Consider the following 18610-nt stretch of genomic DNA (forward strand, 5'->3'; position numbering starts at 1 on the left):
GTGCGGTATTGTTGCAAGGTGGACACCCCATTGCATATTTTAGCGAAAAACTCTATGGTGCCACCCTCAACTACCCCACCTATGACAAAGAGCTTTATGCTCTTGTGCGAGCCCTAAAGACTTGAGAACACTACCTTGTGTCCAAAGAATTTGTAATCTATAGTGATCATGAGTCTTTAAATTATTTAAAGGGCCAACACAAGCTCAATAAGAGACATGCTAAATGGGTGGAGTTTCTTGAGCAATTTCCTTATGTAATCAAATACAAGAAAGGAAGCACAAACATAGTGGTCGATGCTCTCTCAAGGAGGCATGTGCTCTTTTTAAAACTAGGTGCCCAAATTCTTGGATTTGATCACATAAGAGAACTTTATCAAGAAGATCAAGAACTTTTATCCATCTATGCCCAATGTCAACATAGAGCACAAGGAGGTTACTATGTGGCCGAGGGATATCTTTTTAAGGAAGGAAAACTTTGCATTCGCCAAGGCACACATAGGAAGCTCCATGTCAAGGAATCACATGAAGGGGATCTCATGGGCCATTTTGGAGTTGATAAGACTTTAGATCTTTTGATAGAAAAATTTTACTGGCCACACATGAGAAAAGAACTTTTATCATCAAGAACTTTTATCCATCTATGCCCAATGTCAACATAGAGCACAAGGAGGTTACTATGTGTCCGAGGGATATCTTTTTAAGGAAGGAAAACTTTGCATTCCCCAAGGCACACATAGGAAGCTCCATGTCAAGGAATCACGTGAAGGGGATCTCATGGGCCATTTTGGAGTTGATAAGACTTTAGATCTTTTGATAGAAAAATTTTACTGGCCACACATGAGAAAAGATGTCCAAAGACATTGCTCTAGATGCATATCATGTTTAAAAGCAAAGTCTAAAACAATGCCTCATGGACTCTATACCCCCTTGCCGATTGCAAATGCTCCTTAGGAAGACATTAGCATGGACTTCATTTTAGGACATCCTAGGACTGCAAGAGGCCATGACTCTATCTTTGTGGTAGTGGACCGTTTTAGCAAAATGTCCCATCTTATTCCTTGCCACAAGGTAGACGATGCTCAAAATATTTCTAGGCTCTTCTTTAGAGAAGTGGTAAGACTACATGGCATACCTAGAAGAATAGTATCCGATAGAGATCCAAAGTAAGCTATGGGGTGGCCCTCTTGAAGGAGAACAACCCCAATGCCTATACTTGAAGCATCACATTCAATCTCAAATGTTTTAGCAAAATTAGGAAGTGCTAAAATGGGAGCATTAGTCAGTTTTTCTTTTAAAACATCAAAAGCGTGTTGTTGGGCTTCTCCCCATTTAAAAACCACATCCTTTTTCACTATATCATTGAGGGGTGCGGCTATGGTACCAAAGTTGGGCACAAATCTTCTATACAAAAACAAACAAAGAAATATTATGAGAAGTTGTCAAAAACAATAGAAAAACAAGAAGAATGGCAACTTAGTAAGACTGAATTTTTACAATTGCTGAAACTAACTCATTTGATTTGTTTGATGACTCCCATACATGGACATTTGATCCTTGAGGACGAGCATAGTTTTCAAACAAAGAATAAGGCTGTTGTTGAAGATCAACCTTGTAGATCTGAGGACAAAACTTCTCAAGAAGGAGGGGATGATGGAAACCATCCAGCCACATACATTCTATAATAATGAAAAAGAATAAGCATTGGATTTGATGACAAATCCTTTTCAAGAGGGAGGGGATGATGGCAGAGGCCAAAGCCCAGCCCAAGTCCAAATATAAGTTCAAGCTTCAGCTCCAGCCCAACACATAAAAGATCTGGACCAACTAAAGCATCATTGGGTGTGTCTTTTTGTAATTACTTTTGAGTAGTTTTTAGTAGAACATAAAGGAAGGTGTAGATATAAATATAAGAGGTGCAAATGTATAAAGATAAGTCACACCTTCTGTACCGTCCCGTACCCGGGCGTTGACAAAGTCAAAGTCAAAGTCAGCGTCGAGGTCAAAGTCAACATAAGGCGCCGCCTAGGTGAGGTGACGCCAAGGGCAGGCATCGCCAAGGCAAGGCGTCGCCAAGAGGCAAGGGGTCGCCAAGAGGAAGCGTCGCCAAGATAGGACGTCACCTAGAGCGGGCGTCGCCAAGGTAGGGCGTCGCCAAGGTGAAATGTCACCAGAGCAAGGCATCCATAGTGTTGCTCCCTGATACCCATGGGTAGGAAAGACCATGGAGGGAGCGATACTATGGGAAGGCCTCAAACCCCGTGATGGAGATCAAGCCCAAGAGAACATGGAGGCCACTCATCAAGCTCAAGAAGAGGTGGAGGCACAAATGGAGGATGCCCATGGAGGTCAAAGTCCACCTCAAAGGATTACAAGAAGCATGTTCAAAGCCTTGGGAGCAAGAGGACATTTATTTTCTCTTTTTGTAGTGTCTTTAGTTGAAGGTGCTTAGAGGGAAACCTTAGAAACCTCTTTTGTTATAGCATCTTTTAGGTTTTAAATAGGACCTTTAGGGGGGTGTATTAGTAGATAGGTGTAGGTGTAGTTTTTGGGAGGTGTCATAGTAGAAAAAGGTCACACCTCCCATGTGACTTGTTTTTGGTGGGAATTTCAAATGAGTTTATTTGAAATTTCCCACCTATTTTTCAGCACCTTAGGCTATAAATAGAGGTGCTTCCTTTGTAAAATTCAGATTTGAATTTTATCTAAAGAAACTATACTCAAAATTGGAGTGAGCATTTAGAGAGCTTTGAGCTTCTTCTCTAGTCTTATCTTGAAGGACCATGGTTTCCTCAAGTGGCGGCTTCCACACTCATCTAGGAGCATCCATACTTCTAGTGGCGTGATCATCCAACCTATCTTCCATCTTCATGAGCATTCTCTTCTCCTTCCTTTCTTCTTCTTCAATTGTTCATGTTACCTTGTGTTTTTGAGTTGTCTAGCTTTCGGTTTTTTCTATTTTCAGCACCTATATTCTGTTTTGTTTTTAAATTCTGTTCGGTTCTTTTGTTTAGTAGCTTAATTCTGTTCGGTTGATCTAGTTTCTATTTCTTTGTTGATTCAATTTGACAATATTTGGTTCATCCAAATGAGTTTGGGATTTGGTACTTGTTATTGGTGAGTTCTTGATCTTAGAACCATGATCCAACTTCTAAGAAAGTGCCTCTACATTTTCCAGCTCAAGGTGATTCCTCAAAGTGTCAAGAATCTTGTTCTATGTGGCTATTGGAATCACATCACCCCAATAACCCGGGGTAGCAATAAAGGGAAGACAAAGGTGGCTTCAAGGCCATAGTACTAGCGCCAGTAGAGAGCAATCTGACTCGTGAAGTGCCCATGACGCCCTAGAGAGGCCCTTGGGATAGATACGACTCTTGAGAGGGTCACGCCCAGGGGCAGCCAGGTGCAGGGTACGAAAGGAAGGTAGATACGCTCTCGAAGCGAGTGACTAAAGGTTTGGGGGCATAAGCTGGCACCCAAAAAGTCACCCCTTGCGCCGGATGCACTCCAAGGAGGGAGGACTCACGCGACGAAAGTACCCCTAAGTTGGGTCCCAGCACTGTGAGGCCCTCCACGTGTGATAGCAGCCAAGTCAGAACGGAAACATCAATTTGTCAGGTAAAAGGTAATTAAAGCTATTTAAGTTAAAGTTTACGTTTCGAGCGTTTAAGGTACTTTAAATGCTCCAAGCGGTTTAAACGTCTTAAAGGCGCTGAATGTTCATAACCTTAAATGCGCTTTAAGACGCTTTAAATGCTGGAGTAGTTTAAATAGAACCTGGAATGTTGGAAACGGGGTTCGAACTTTGGCAAATTTTCCAGAGACACTCTAGTTGCTTCCTCGAGCCTTGAGGTTACGCACAAGGGACTAGGGAAGGATTGTTTGCCAGAACGAGAAGATATACACAATACACAGTTTCGTTTGCCACCTTCAGAGTGCCATTCACGGTGCTCCGATACGAAGGTGCATATTTTTTGGTGTTTCTTGCTAGCTGACTTGAGCGTCGGAGTGCAAACGGCCGCTAGAGCGCCCCTTTGTCCTTCTTTGCAGGAATCCACAGGTAGCCAGAGGGAAGGTGTCCCTAGCTGACGGGCAAGGTCGCGCGCGAAGACGTCCCAGGTCAACCGGCCGGAACACCTTCCATGTGACATAAAAAGAAGGTGTAGGTGTAGATTTAGGAGGTGCCAAAGAAAGAAACCAAGTCACACTTCCCTTGTGACAAGGAAATTGGCACAAATTCAAATGCTTCTCATTTGAATTTCCCTCCATTTTCATTTGAATTTTGCCTCCATTTTTTTTAGTAAATTTTCAATTTCAGTGTTCAGTTACGCCAACTGTAGCGCCCAGATTTGCACACTGTTTTTAAAATATTTATCATTTTTTTTCTATTGACTCTTTTGAGATGATTCTTTTTTTGTCTTTTCTGTAACACCCTAATCTTGCATATTCCAGAGAATCAAAAATTTCATATGAGTAAAAATAATTTCCTGGAACAAAACAGCCAGCATAGAGAATGTAAAACAGGGGATTCTGGAAAAACTGGAAACAAAAACAGCAAGAGACCAAAATTTAAACACAATGGAATTTGTGAAATAGAATTTGTGTAGGATCTATACACAAATATGAACTCAAGCTAAAAATAAAAGGCACCAAAAGATCAAATCACAGCAGTTTCAAAACAAATATTTAGACCAAAATCAAGAAACAATCAAGCCAAACAAATGACTACTATGAATTGATGACATTGTGGATGAACATGACTTGACAAAACATATATGGATTCAGAAATTAAAGTCTCAAAGAGCATAATATGAACCAAATAAAAGTGCAATAAAGACTCTAATTCCTAAAAGAAAAACAGCAACTCAAGGTGTATGGAATCCTATCACAAATTGCACAAGGATTGTTCAAGATCAATTCAACAAAGTGCACCAGTTGGATCTTCCAAATAGCACACCAAATCAAAGTAAAAAATAAAAAACAGCAAGACAATTATGGAAACAAGATGAACAACATGAAATAAAGAAGAACTCAAAATGAAAAAGACCAAGAACTACTCATCTTTGAAGAACCTATGCTCTAATACCAAATGATGGCAAATTCATGAAGCTCTTCTTAGAATCATGTGAAAAATGATGGATGTAGATGTGCAAGATCCTCCTAGGAGCTATGGTGATCTTGGAGGTGCATGATATGTATGGAAGTAGGAAGGTTCGGCCAGCCCTATGGTAAGTGAGGAAGATGAAGATTAGAGCCTAGAAACTAGGTAGAAGCAAAGCATGGCACAATGTTGGCAGCATAACTTTACTCTCATTAATCTTCCAAAAATACAAGAGATGGCCTTCCTTTTTATAGGCTAATGGGACGTGAAAGCTAAGCTAATTACACATGAAATGGGAGCAAAATGGAATGCAAATGACAAGGCACATGGCACATGGCCGGTCATGTGTGCTAAGGTTCTAGAATGTGCACAAATCTAGGGTAAATCACATATAAGACAAATTTGTGCTTTCTAACACTATCCTAATTACTAAGCCACCCCTAATGGGCCTCCATGTAACATATACACGGTCTTCTCTCTTCCATCCATGGCTAGGTCCATTTGAGCGTGAATGTGCTTAGCCATTGACCTTGTAATAGGACCTAGACGGTCTAGACCTCCTCCTAGACGCTCCATGTGAAGCCTCCCCTCATCATGTCCTAGACGCTCTCTTATTGAGTCTAGATGCTCATCACGGTCTAGTCTTGGGTCTTGGCTTCCATGGTGAGGTGTGCTTGGCCCTCCTCCATCATCCCCTCCCCCTTGGAAAGGATTTGTCCTCAAATCCAGTGCGTCCTTGTCGTCATTGGTACCTACAAATGGAGGGAGATCAATTACATTAAAAGTGTCATGTACTCCATATTCAAGAGGTAGGTCCAACTTATATGCATTGTTATTGACTCGCTTGAGGACTTGAAAGGGTCCATCACCTCGGGGACTTAGTTTGGACTTCCTTTGAGTTGGAAATCTATCTTTGCGAAGGTGAAGCCAAACTAAGTCTCCTTCCTCAAAAATTATTTCTTTCTTCCCTTTATTGTTGTATTTGGTGTACTTCTCATTTTGTTGTTGTATTTGGAGTTTAATCTTCTCATGCATTTTCCTCACAAAGTCGGCTTTGATTACTCCTTCCTTATGCACAAATTATTGTGGATTAGGAAGAGGCAACAAATCCATGGGTGTGAGAGGATTAAAACCATATACTACTTCAAAAGGAGAAGCATTAGTAGTCTTGTGAACTACTTTATTGTAAGCAAATTCAATGTGGGGAAGATACTCATCCCAAGATTTATGGTTGCCCTTCATGATAGCCCTAAGCATTGTCCCAAGAGATCTATTGACTACTTCGGTTTGGCCATCCGTTTAAGGATGACAAGAAGTTGAAAATTGTAGTCTTGTTCCAAGTTTGCCCCAAAGAGTTTTCCAAAAATGGCTTATAAACTTGGGATCTCTGTCGGATACTATACTTCGAGGGAGACCATGAAGTCTCACCACTTCTCTAAAGAAGAGTCTAGAAATATTTTGAGCATCATCTACCTTGTGGCAAGGAATAAAATGGGACATTTTGCTAAAACGGTCCACTACCACAAAGATAGAGTCATGGCCTCTTGCAGTCCTAGGAAGTCCTAAAATGAAATCCATGCTAATGTCTTCCCAAGGAGCATTTGCAATCGGCAAAGGGGTGTAGAGTCCATGAGGCATTGTTCTAGACTTTGCTTTTAAACATGATATGCATCTAGAACAATGTCTTTGGACATCTTTTCTCATGTGTGGCCAACAAAAAATTTCTTTTAAAAGGTCTAGGATCTTGTCAACCCCAAAATGGCCCATGAATCCCCCCTCATGTGATTCCTTGACAAGGAGTTTCCTATGTGTGCCTTGGGGAATGCAAAGTTTTCCCTCTTTAAAAAGATATCCCTCGGACACATAGTAACCTCCTTGCGCTCTATGTTGACATTGGGCATAGATGGATGAAAGTTCTTGATCTTCTTGGTAAAGCTCTCTTATGTGATCAAATCCAAGAATTTGGGCACCCAATTTTGAAAAGAGTGTATACCGCCTTGAAAGAGCATCGGCCACTATATTGGTGCTTCCTTTCTTGTATTTGATTACATAAGGACATTGTTCAAGAAATTCCATCCATTTAGCATGTCTCTTGTTGAGCTTGTGTTGGCCCTTTAAATATTTTAAAGACTCGTGATCACTATGGATAACAAATTCTTTGGACACAAGGTGGTGTTCCCAAGTCTTTAGGGCTCGCACAAGAGCATAGAGCTCTTTGTCATAGGTGGGATAGTTGAGGGTGGCACCATGGAGTTTTTCACTAAAATATGCAATGGGGTGTCCACCTTGCAACAATACCGCACCTATGCCTACCCCCGATGCATCACATTCTATCTCAAAAGTTTTGGAAAAATTTGGAAGAGATAGAATTGGTGCATTGGTGAGTTGAGCTTTTAGCCTTTGGAAGGCTTGTTCATGCTTTTCATTCCAACAAAATGCAACATCTTTTTTAACAAGTTCATTCAAAGGAGAAGCTAGACTAGAAAAATTAGGCACAAACCTTCTATAGAAGCTAGCTAACCCATGAAAACTCCTTACATCACTTACATTTTGTGGAGTAGGCCACTCTCGGATGGCTTTGATTTTCTCGGGATCTACATGCACCCCCTTTTTGTTGACTATGAAACCTAAGAAAACTACACTATCTACATAAAAGGTACACTTATCCCTATTGGCAAAAAGACTATTGCTCCTAAGCACTAGAAGAACTTCCCTAAGGTGACTTAGATGGTCTTCTAGGGTTTTACTATACACTAGGATATCATCAAAATAAACTACTACATATTTACCTATGCAATCTCTCAAGGTGTGATTCATAAGCCTCATGAATGTACTTGGGGCATTAGTGAGTCCAAAAGGCATCACCAACCACTCATTTAATCCAAAGTTGGTCTTAAAAGCGGTTTTCCACTCATCACCCTCTTTGATTCGAATTTGGTGATATCCACTTTTAAGGTCAATTTTGGAAAATATGGTTGACCCATGCAATTCACCAAGCATATCATCAAGCCTTGGGATTGGATGCCTATACTTGATGGTGATGTTGTTGATTGCTCGACAATCACAACACATGCGCCATTTTCCATCCTTTTTGGGCACCAACAAGACAGGTACAGCACAAGGGCTTAGGCTCTTTTGAACCCAACCCTTCTCCAACAAGTCTTGAACTTGTGATTCTATCTCCTTGGTTTCCTCGGGGTTTGTTCTATAAGCGGGCCTATTTGGTAGGCTTTCCCCCGGAATGAAGTCAATTTGATGTTCTATACCTCTAATGGGAGGGAGTCCAATGGGCCTCTCATTAGAGAATATATCTTCAAATTCACTTAAAAGTTTTTCTATTGGAGGAGGTAGATTCATGAGTTCACTACTTGTGGCAGTGCATGTAAGTGCTCCTTTACAAAAAGATAAGGCTTGGTTGTTCAACAAGAAGCAAATTTTCTAAAACGTTTTCAAAAGGCTTTTCTTGTTGAGCAACCTTGTGGGAAGGAACACTCTTCTCCCACGCCTTCCTATCCCTAAGGATTTTCTCTTTTTCTAGCGCTCTTTTTTTTTTTTTTTCCTCATCTCTCTTATGCTTCATTTGTATTTGGTCTTTCACCACTTGAGAATGTGGTAAAGGACTAAGTACAAATTTCTTATGCTTGTGGGTGAAGCAAATCTCGTTAGTGAGACCATCATGCAAGGTTTTCTTGTCAAATTGTCATAGCCTCCCTAATAAGATGTGGCAAGCTTCCATAGGCACTACATCACATAAAACTTTGTCTTTGTAGTTCCTTATGGAAAACTTGATTTCCACTTGCTTGTCTACACTTAGTTCCCCATTTTCATTAAGCCATTGAAGTTTGTAAAGTTTTGGGTGAGGAACTATTTGTAGATTAAGCTTTTCCACCATTCTAACACTACAACAATTACAACTAGATCCACTATCCACAATGAGGGAACATATGTTTTCTAAAAATTGCATCTTGTATGAAATATGTTCTCTCTTTGTGTTTCCATGGATGTGTTAGGGTGATTGTTGAGGGTTCTCCTAATCATAAGCAATTCTCCCTCTAGTGGAGCTACCCTCTCATCCTCTCCCCCCTCCTCTCTCTCACTAGGCTCATCCTCGCCACTAGTGTATTCATCTACACCCTTAAGAAACAAAGTCCTTTGGTTTGGACATTGTGCTTGCACATGTCCTCTACCATAGCACTTGAAACACCATCTCTAGCTCGGATGGGTGGGGTGGAGGTGTCTTTGGTTAAGGGTTTGGTAGGTTCTTTTGGTTTTTCTTTTGATGTGCTACCATCCCTTCTAAACTCTTTCTTGGGATAGAAGCTAGAGTAGGAACTCACCCTTTGACTTGACGTTTTGCACAAGATTTGTTGTTCAACTTTAATGCAAAGTTGAACCAAGTCATTCAAGTCTTGGTAAGGTAAGAGTTCTACCCTATCTCTTATCTCAAGTGATAGGCCACTAAGGAACCTAGCTATGGTGGTTTCCTCCTCTTCCCTAATGGATGCTCTCATCATATAGAGCTCCATTTTCTGCCTATACTCTTCCACACTCATGTTCTTTTGTTGGAGTCTTTGGAGCTTGTCCATCAACTCCCTATGGTAGTAGGAAGGTATGTGGCGGCGTCTTAGGGCTCCCCTAAGGTCATTCCAATATGTAATGGGAGGTTCCCTATGAAGACGCCTTTCTCTTTCGAGAGAGGTCCACCAATACATGGCGTTCCCTTGGAAGCTAAGGGTGGCTAAGGGTACCTTGCGTTCTTCACTCACCCTATGGCAAGCAAAGAGTTGTTCTACTTTCATCAACCAATCTAGGTAGATTTCTACATTCTCCTTACCATGGAAGTGAGGTAGGTCTACTCTAACCTCCCTTGGCCCCTCTTGCCTATTTCTTTTTGGAGGTGGTTGGTAATAATCATTGATTCTAAGGCTCCCCTCCCCTAGAGACTCATTACTTTTAGATGCATGATATTTTTGAGATTTTTTTATTTTTGTGATTTCTCTTCTTGTGCTTTAGTCAATTCATTAATTTTATTCTCATTCTCCAATTGTCTAAATGAAATCAATTGCACAGCTTGTGAAACTTCTTTCAAAAGAGTTTTTATAGATTTTACTTCACTTTCAATAGACTTTGCAGAATGAGAAGAAGAAGACATGACTAGAGCTTTATGTATACAAGTATTTTACCTTGAGAAAATTTAGGAAAGTCAAAGAAGGTAGTTTTTCAGGTAAGGGAGGTGAGTCACAGAGGACTACTTGAGTACCAAGCCTTTTCCTTAGCCAAAAACTATCCCTCAATGTCTTAACACAAAGCTTTCTCTTAGTAAATCATTTAGAACACAATTAAGTTGAGAAATCAAATGCAAGAAAACAATGCAAGCTAACTAATTAACAAAGCTAGACAATTTAACAAAGCTTAAACAAGACAACCACACATGCAAAGCGTAACTAATTAAGAAAGTAATGTAATTAAAAACAATTAACAATTGCTAATTAAAAACTCTACACTAATCGGCCCTAGGTGAGGCTTCTTGAACACTTGGAGCCCTTGAAGACACACTCACCGTCTAATCACGTAATTAAAGAAGTAATTAACACAAATTAAGTTACAAAGAAAATTAAGAAAACTCCCTTTGTTGATCCTATTTTTGCTATTGGCACTTCCTTGGTTGTCTTTGCTTGTTGGGCCCTCCAAGTGTTTGTGGTGTTTTGAGAAGTGTTTGATTCTGCCTTTGTCTTTGTTCCCCTTAGAATTAAGGACTTAATTCTCCAATTCCAGCACCTATCATGAAGACTAGACCTTACCCAAGTCAAATTTCCACTCAAATAAGCACCAAAAGAGAATAAATTCTAGCACCAAATCTAGAGGCCAAAGAATAAAAGCAAGAAACAATTTAATTGAAGAAAACAGTACCACAAAAATGGAGTTAGATTGTGACAACTAGAAAGAGGTCCAAGAAATATTAGAGAAGCAAATAAAGGTACTCAAATAAAGGTAGGCACACAAAATGAATCCTAAGAATAGCACTAGAATAGATTTCAAAATAAAAACAGCACCACTGGAAAATTGTTGTGGGCCAGAGAACGTGTTTTTCCCCAATTTATGTTGAGCTGTCCTTTTAGAATTTTTCTCTGAAAATTGATATGCAAAATATGCAAGATCTTAACTAAAATCTGGCGTTGGAATCACTCCAAACGCATGAGCCATTTTTTTTTAGTAAATTTTCAATTTCAGTGTTCAGTTACGCCAACTGTAGCGCCCAGATTTGCACACTGTTTTTAAAATATTTATCATTTTTTTTCTATTGACTCTTTTGAGCTGATTCTTTTTTTGTCTTTTCTGTAACACCCTAATCTTGCATATTCCAGAGAATCAAAAATTTCATATGAGTAAAAATAATTTCCTGGAACAAAACAGCCAGCATAGAGAATGTAAAACAGGGGATTCTGGAAAAACTGGAAACAAAAACAGCAAGAGACCAAAATTTAAACACAATGGAATTTGTGAAATAGAATTTGTGTAGGATCTATACACAAATATGAACTCAAGCTAAAAATAAAAGGCACCAAAAGATCAAATCACAGCAGTTTCAAAACAAATATTTAGACCAAAATCAAGAAACAATCAAGCCAAACAAATGACTACTATGAATTGATGACATTGTGGATGAACATGACTTGACAAAACATATATGGATTCAGAAATTAAAGTCTCAAAGAGCATAATATGAACCAAATAAAAGTGCAATAAAGACTCTAATTCCTAAAAGAAAAACAGCAACTCAAGGTGTATGGAATCCTATCACAAATTGCACAAGGATTGTTCAAGATCAATTCAACAAAGTGCACCAGTTGGATCTTCCAAATAGCACACCAAATCAAAGTAAAAAATAAAAAACAGCAAGACAATTATGGAAACAAGATGAACAACATGAAATAAAGAAGAACTCAAAATGAAAAAGACCAAGAACTACTCATCTTTGAAGAACCTATGCTCTAATACCAAATGATGGCAAATTCATGAAGCTCTTCTTAGAATCATGTGAAAAATGGTGCGGAAGCCATGGATGTAGATGTGCAAGATCCTCCTAGGAGCTGTGGTGATCTTGGAGGTGCATGATATGTATGGAAGTAGGGAGGTTCGGCCAGCCCTATGGTAAGTGAGGAAGATGAAGATTAGAGCCTAGAAACTAGGTAGAAGCAAAGCATGGCACAATGTTGGCAGCATAACTTTACTCTCATTAATCTTCCAAAAATACAAGAGATGGCCTTCCTTTTTATAGGCTAATGGGCCGTGAAAGCTAAGCTAATTACACATGAAATGGGAGCAAAATGAAATGCAAATGACAAGGCACATGGCACATGGCCGGTCATGTGTGCTAAGGTTCTAGAATGTGCACAAATCTAGGGTAAATCACATATAAGACAAATTTGTGCTTTCTAACACTACCCTAATTACTAAGCCACCCCTAATGGGCCTCCATGTAACATATACACGGTCTTCTCTCTTCCATCCATGGCTAGGTCCATTTGGGCGTGAATGTGCTTAGCCATTGACCTTGTAATAGGGCCTAGACGGTCTAGTCCTCCTCCTAGACGCTCCATGTGAAGCCTCCCCTCATCATGTCCTAGACGCTCTCTTCTTGAGTCTAGACGCTCATCACGGTCTAGTCTTGGGTCTTGGCTTCCATGGTGAGGTGTGCTTGGCCCTCCTCCATCATCACCTATCACTCACCATACATCTCATGCACCTTCAAGGATGCCACACCTCTTAGGAGATCCTTGCACGCCTCTTTCATCAACATGAAGGCAATTCTTCGGTCAACTTCCTAGGACACAAAGAGGTTTTGATTCCATCTTTGTGGTAGTGGATAGGTTTAACAAGATGACTCATTTTATAACCTGTCATAAAGTGGATGATGATGCTAACAACATCTTCAAGCTCTTCTTTAGAGAAATGGTAAGATTTCATGGTCCACCTAAAACCATATTTTTGGATAGAGATCCTAAATTTGTTAGCCATTTCTAGAACACTCTTTCATAAAGGCTAAGAACTAAGTTGAAATTTTCAACCTGTTATCATCCTTAAACGGCTGGACAAACAAAGATGGTGAATAGATCTTTATCAACTATGTTTAGGTCTGTCATGAAAGGAAACCACAAATCTTGGGATGAGTACATTGCTCATATTGAAATTGCATACAATAGAAGAGTCCATAAGACTACTAATATTTCTTCATTTGGGGTTGTATATGGTTTAAATCCTCATACTCCTTTGGATTTGTTACCTTTGCCTAATCAACATGAATTTGTGCTTAAGGAAGGGGTAACAAAAACTGAATTTGTTAAGAAATTAAATGAGAGTATTAAAGATCAAATACAAAAACGAACTTTTTGAAGAGGGAGACTATGTTTGGCTGCATCTTAGAAAAATAGATTCCATAGTCAGAGGAAGTCTAAGCTTAGTCCCCGAGGAGATGGTCCTTTCAAAGTCCTTAAGAGAATTAATAATAATGCATATTAGTTAGATTTGCATGAGGAAAATGGAGTACATGCTACCTTTAATATTATAGATCTAACACCTTTTGTAGGTAGCACGAATGATGAGGCAAAGAATTTTGATTTGAGGACAAATCCTTTTCATGAGTGAGAGGATGATGGCAAAGGCCACAACTCAGGGCCAATCACCAGAGCTATAACAAGAAGGATACAAGAATATTGGGACTCTGCTATTGATGGTAGAGACACACTTTTATGCATGTTCAAAAATGCCATAACATAGTGTAAGTTTTCTAGAGTAGGATTTAATTTTCTTGCTTAAAATTAGAGTGGGAAATTTTCTTGTAATTTTCTTGTAATTTTCTTTAAGTAAATTGAGGTTAAGGTTAGGCATCTAAAACATGCATAGGGTAAATTGAGCTTAATTGCAACCCACATTAAACCATAGGCCGGTCATTATACGTAATTATGTCACATGAAGCACACTTGATCATGCTTGCCTTGTGACTCTAATTAGTGCCTATTTTCAAACCATTTAGCATTTGAATTTCCCTATCTTTTTTGTAACCTTTGGCCGACCTCCTTCACCTATATAAGGAGTAGTTCGGTTCATATTTTACAAGATCAATTTTATGAGTGTTATGCTGCCAAATTTCAAGCCTAAGCACTCCCTTGTCTAAACCTCTCTAGGATAGACACCTTGGTCTTCTTCTTCACCTCTCCAAGGGATATGGCCGAACCAATCACTCTCCCTACTCTCTATGCAACACAAAGGAATCCATAGCTCCAATGGAGTCATCCTTGACACATTTCCTCCACAAAGCCTCCGCCAATCTCCTTCAAAAATCAAGCAAAACCAAGCTAGATGAAAGGATGCTACCATATACCTAATGAAAATATGGGTTAAAGTACAAAATTGGTATAATTTAAAACCGTTATTATCGTTTCGATAAAAAAATTGTTACTGATTTGGGTTAAGTCGTGCACTAGGGGACCAATTTTAGGAGAGAAGTCATGGAAGTGACAAATAAATTTGCATACAAAAGATGAAGTCATGCCCATGATATACAATTTATTTTACGAGTTGTATTGAATTTGTATGGAATTTGCACAACTTAACTTAATTATGTTAATTAAAGTTGTGCCAATGTGACAACTCGGTGTAAAATAATACAATTGAAGTTGTGTCACCTATGTACAACTTCACTGTAAAATAATACAACTGAAGTTGTGTGTGGGTGACACTACTTTAGTTGTATTTTTCTACACTGAAGGTGTGTCACCCATGCACAACTTAAGTTTGGTTATGAAAATAAATTAGGTTTGATAAGTGAAAGTTTTATTGAAGGCTTTAATGTTTTTTACACTATAGTATATTTATAAATTTTAATTTTTGTGTGTGTTTATATTATTTTAAATAGAGTGATAAAATTTAGATTCGTAATTATGTCTTAATTATAATTATTTGTAGATTACAATATTATGTAAATTTGCATGAGTTAGTTGAATGACATGGAAGTATAGTAAATGAAAATATAAGAAAGCGAAAGGTATTTTTTCATAATAGTAAAGTTTATTTACAAATGATGACACACTATTAATTGCTCCTATTGTGCCCTTCATTTCTACAGTAAGAGCACTTTTTTGGTTTGTTCCGATCTGGGTCATCCATTTAGTGAACGATGCATATAGTCTTTGGTCTTCCAGATTCTTTACGTCTCTTGCGAGGGTCTAGAATAAAATTGGATTAAGTGTAAACAAACTAATAATCTTGATTTTGCATTATGTGAAATTGGACCTCAAACGCCTATAAATACTGTGGAGATTGTGGAAACAATCTCACTATTTGTATGAATGTTCGTTATTTTATGTTACTTCATTATTCTTATTTAGCTAAATTTAATCATACAAATTTCTTTAATTCTAACAATAAGAAAGACAACATAATTACCCAAATAATATATATTTCAAAAGACCTAACTACTTTGTGTCATCGAATCATTCAACCATAAAATTTATAAACCAATAACTTAAAACCAATTCTTGATTTTTTTTTAAGTTTATCCTAATTCTTTCATTTTTTAAAAGAAAGAAAAAAAACCAAAACTAAAATTTTTCATAGGTAGCACAACTTTAGTGTAAAATAATACAATTGATGTTATGCATGGTGCCACAACTTCAATTGTATTATTCTACACTGAAGTTGTGCCACATTGTCACAACTTTAATTAACATAATTAAGCAAAGTTTTGCAAATGTTACACGACTTCAACACGTTACGTAAAAAAATAGTGTATCATGGCCACAACTTTTTCTTTGTATGCATTTCCACACGAAACTCGTTTTTTTATTTTTTTTACTCTTTTTTATAAAAGTTTTCATGTTAGGCATCACTATGCAACTTGACATCTCAGCTAGGCTGACACCTCAAGTAATGATGGAAACCAAGTAGAGGATGCTCAAGCCCATGAAGCCCAAGCCCAACAAGGGGTCCAAGCCCAACGAATTACTAGGAGCATGGCAAGAGCTTTGGGACAAGAGTATAATAAGATGGCTCTTCTTATTTCTTTTGTAGAATAGGGGTGTGGATGTAATAAAAAGGTGTAAGTAGTAAGGGAGTCTAGGGGGGAGTGTAGATAGGAGATTAGGAGGTGCCAAACTAGGAAGGAAAGTCACACTTCCTTCATTGTCTAGATTGGCGCCGAATTTCATTGCATTTGTGTGTCATTTAGCTTGCATTTTCAGCACCTCATAGGCTATAAATAAGGTGCTTCTCTTTGTATTTTTCAGATTGGAATTTTATAGTAGAGAGACTATACTCAAATTTGGAGAGAAATTGTGAGTCTTGAGTCTTCTTCTTCCTTTGCCTTATCTTGTGAGCTATGGTGAGCTTCAAGTGGCGGCACTCCATCACTTATCTTGGATCAAGGAACCAAGTGGCGTGAAGTGTTCTTCCAATTCTCAAAATCCAGCAACATCCTTCTATAAGTGTTCTTCCTTCATGTTCTTTCAATTCCATTCGGTAGATTAGCTTTGCTTGTTGTTTCCTTTCATTTGTACCGTTTAGTTTTATGTTTCTAGCATTGTTTTCTTGTTTCTGTTCGGTGCAGTTTCTTTCATTTCCTTTTTCTGTTCGGTTTATCATTTATGTTCTTCCATTCCTTGTGATTTGATTCCATTTGACAATATATGGACTTCCATATGAGTCTTGGTTGGTGCTAAGTCTTGGTGAGTTCTTGAATTAGAACATTGATCCAATTCTAAAGTAAGGTGCCATTTATGACCAGCTCAAGTTGCTCCTAATAATGTCAAAGAATCATGTATTCTTGTTGTTACATTCACATCAAGTAACAACAATCATCTTCCATCACATGAAAAAATTATTATTAAAAAAAATGGGGGGACTAGAACTCATATGTTAACAAAAATGATACATAGGTAGACTGTATCTATTCATAAAGAATTCTAAGAGAAAACTAGATGAAAGCCTATTCTACCAATGAAATGATTCTCTATGAATAAATCCTAAATTAGCCAACTTATCAGCACACACATTCCCTTCACAAAAAGTATGAGTAACCCTAAACCTGATTTTCCCACAGCAATTAAGACAAATATTTCATCGATTACGTAGCATCCACGGAACATTAGTCCTAGCAGTAAACGCAACACAAACCAAGGCAGATCACATTCAAGCCATGCATTAATAAGCCCCATCTTTTGAGCTTCCTCCGTAGCATGTATAACTCCATATAACTCAACAACCATGGTAGTCCGAATTTCAAGAAACACAGAAATACCTCCACAGGTAGCAAGACCAGGATATCCCCTAGTAGCCCCATCAATGTTAGTTTTAACCCAACCTGGTGAAGGAAACTCCCATTTAATAAGAAGATGACGAAAAACTTTACCAGTACGAGTATTAATACCAAAAAACTTAATCACATTGAAATCTAACATATCATTCTTCATTGAATATTTAAATGAATTTCCCAATAGACAAGTTAAATCTTTAATTACCGAAATATCCCTAGAAACATCAAAGAAGTCTAGCATAATTCCTCATACGTCATATCATCTAAATAGAAAAAGTTATCACAACAAGCTTAATCAATTTAACCAAAGGACTATCATCGCTCTTAATAAAAGAAAGAAGATCATTCTTAATAGAGAAATGAGAAGTAAGAAAAATTTGTTGAACCCAACTCCCAATATGAAAAGCATTAGAACATTCAAAAAATAAATGTTTCGTACTTTTCACAAAGCGTACACATAGAACATACATGCAAACATTTATTCTAAATATGTTGATCTGTAGGAAGCCGCCCATGAAAAAATTTCCAGAGTACTAAAGTTTTTTAAGGAGAAATAGATGAAGACCAAATGAATTTACCCCAACCACATGGAACTCCTTGTTCCAAAAAAAAAGTCTTAGCCGATTTAAGAGTGAAACGACCAGACTCATCTAGAATCTAACTAGGACCACACGAAACTCGTTTGCTACTTCCACAACTTCTCTCTTAAAATTGCTTCCTTGTCCCATAATAATGTGTTGGACTCACTACTCATGTGCAAAGACCTTGAATTAAAAAAAATGTTTGTCTATGCATGACTTTCAAGCTACACATTTCTAACCAAATGGATAATACCTAAATTTAATTCACCCAAGAAACATGTTCATTGTTCAACCAAGCTTTAAATAATTATTACAAACACAAGTAAAAACAACCTGAAAAATCAAGCGTAGAAGTCATATGCTAGAAAATCTTAACTAAATCAAAGTTTTGTGAGTTCTCAACTAAAATGAACATAAACAAAGCTTAAAAATATAAAAGATATCACATAATTAGATTAAAAAAAATGCTACACTAATAATGTAATGCAACATTAATATGAAAGGAGTTTTTCTAATATTAGTATAAAAATATTTTTTTTAAATTATAAAATGATGTAATGATGTAAGAATTAGTTTAACTTAATATGAACAAATTGTCTTGATGTTTTTTCCTCTCGTGTT

The sequence above is a fragment of the Phaseolus vulgaris genome, chromosome 4 (assembly GCF_051622355.1).
Source record: "Phaseolus vulgaris cultivar YP4 chromosome 4, ASM5162235v1, whole genome shotgun sequence".
In the NCBI taxonomy this organism is placed as follows: Eukaryota; Viridiplantae; Streptophyta; class Magnoliopsida; order Fabales; family Fabaceae; genus Phaseolus; species Phaseolus vulgaris.